The sequence below is a fragment of the Arachis hypogaea genome, chromosome 2 (assembly GCF_003086295.3).
Source record: "Arachis hypogaea cultivar Tifrunner chromosome 2, arahy.Tifrunner.gnm2.J5K5, whole genome shotgun sequence".
Taxonomy (NCBI): Eukaryota; Viridiplantae; Streptophyta; class Magnoliopsida; order Fabales; family Fabaceae; genus Arachis; species Arachis hypogaea.
The window spans coordinates 69,336,446-69,338,635 of NC_092037.1; the positions used below are offsets into that span (position 1 = coordinate 69,336,446).

Here is a 2,190-nt window from a genome sequence, read left to right on the forward strand (position 1 = left end):
CTAGCCATGTCTAATTCCTTTAGACTGAAGCTTTAGACTAACATTGCATGATTCCTGGAATTCTCATTAAGAATTTTGATATCTTTATTTTCGAAAAAAAAAACCAAAAAAATTGCAAAATCATAAAAACCAAAAATATTTTATGTCTCATGTTAAGTTTGGTGTCAATTGCATGTTTCTGTTTTTCTTGCATTCATTCATGTGTCTTAAGTGACCTTCAAGATGTTCTTGATGATTTCATTACTCTGATCTTTAAATTCTCTTGACTTGAGTGTTTTGTGTTTCTCATATGCATTCTCATTTTGTTAGTGTCAATGGTATACAAACTGCTAAGTTTGGTGTCTTGCATGCATTGTTATTTGATTTTTGTTGCAATTTTGATTATTCCTCATTATTAAAAATCCAAAAAAATTTTTTATTAGTGTCTTTTCAAGTCAATAATACAGAGAATTGAAGATTCAGAACATACAGCAGAGGAATTACACAGAAAAAGTTGGGCGTTCAAAATGCTCAGTGAAGAAGGCAAACTGGCGTTTAAACGCCAGCCAGGGTGCCTGGTTGGGCATTTAACGCCCAAAAAGGTAGTGTTTTGGGCGTTAAACGCCAGAATGGATACCATTCTGGGCGTTTAACGCCAGGATGGCACAAGAGGGAAGATTCTGTTTTTAATTCAAATTTTTTTCAGGTTTTCAAAATTTTTTTCAAAATCAAATCTTTTTCAAATCAAATCTTTTCAATCAAATCTTTTTCAAAATCAATTTCTTTCCATTTTCAAAAATACTTGCTATCAATTAATGATTTGATTCAACATTTCAAGTATGTTGCCTTTTCTGTTGAGAAAGGTTTAATGTTTGAATCATATCTTTTCTTGTTAGCCAAGCCAATAATTTTTAAAATCAAATCTTTTTAAATTGTTTTTCAAATCATATCTTCTCAATCACATCTTTTTAAAAACCATAACTTTTAAATCATATCTTTTTAATCACATCTTTTTCAAAATAGTTTTCAATCATATCTTTTTACTTTCTAATTTAAAAATCTTTTTCAAAAATCACTTGATTTCTTTTCTACTCTTGGTTTTCGAAAATCAACTAGTATTTTTCAAAATGTTTTTAAAATGTTTTTAATTAATTTTCAAAAATTTCTTCCCCTCTTCTCACATCCTTCTATTTATGGACTAACACTATTCCTCAATGCACAATTCGAACTCCATCTTTCCTTGATAAGTTCGAATTTTCTACCTCTTCCTTCTATTTTCTTTTCCTCTGACACCTCAAGAAATCTCTATACTGTGACATAGAGGATTCCATATTTTCTTGTTCTTTTCACTTTCATATGAGCATGAGCAAAGACAAAAGCATTCTTGTTGAGGCTGACCCTGAACCTGAAAGGACCTTGAAGCGAAAGCTAAGAGAAGCTAAGGCACAACTATCTATAGAGGACCTAACAGAAATCTTCAAAGAAGAAGATATGGCAGCCGAAAACAACAACAATGCCAACAATGCAAAGAAGGTGCTGGGTGACTTTACTGCACCTACTCCCGACTTCTATGGGAGAAGCATCTCTATCCCTGCCATTAGAGCAAACAACTTTGAGCTTAAGCCTCAATTAGTTTCTCTGATGCAACAGAATTGCAAGTTCCATGGACTTCCATTGGAAGATCCTCATCAGTTTTTAGCTGAGTTCTTGCAAATCTGTGACACTGTCAATACTAATGGGGTTGACCCTGAAGTCTACAGACTTATGCTATTCCCTTTTGCTGTAAGAGACAAAGCTAGGATATGGTTGGACTCACAACCTAAAGAAAGCCTGAACTCTTGGAAAAAGCTAGTCAATGCCTTCTTGGCAAAGTTTTTTCCACCTCAAAAATTGAGTAAGCTTAGAGTGGAAGTCCAAACCTTCAGACAGAAGGAAGGTGAATCCCTCTATGAAGCTTGGGAAAGATACAAACAATTAATCAGAAAGTGTCCTTCTGACATGCTTTCTGAATGGAGCATCATAGGTATCTTCTATGATGGTCTGTCTGAACTGTCCAAGATGTCTTTGGATAGCTCTGCTGGAGGATCTCTTCATCTGAAGAAGACGCCTGCAGAAGCTCAAGAACTGATTGAAATGGTTGCAAATAACCAATTCATGTACACTTCTGAAAGGAATCCTGTGAACAATGGGACGAATCAGAAGAAAGGAGTT

General features: G+C 34.4%; 1 non-coding gene across 1 annotated transcript; it reads right to left on the minus strand.

Annotated features, from left to right (window-relative positions):
• Nucleotides 1-1,875: 1,875 nt before the first annotated feature.
• Nucleotides 1,876-1,983, minus strand: LOC112768106 (small nucleolar RNA R71). Its single transcript, XR_003185550.1, has one exon. It is a non-coding gene; the product is annotated as a small nucleolar RNA R71 (small nucleolar RNA).
• Nucleotides 1,984-2,190: the final 207 nt, after the last annotated feature.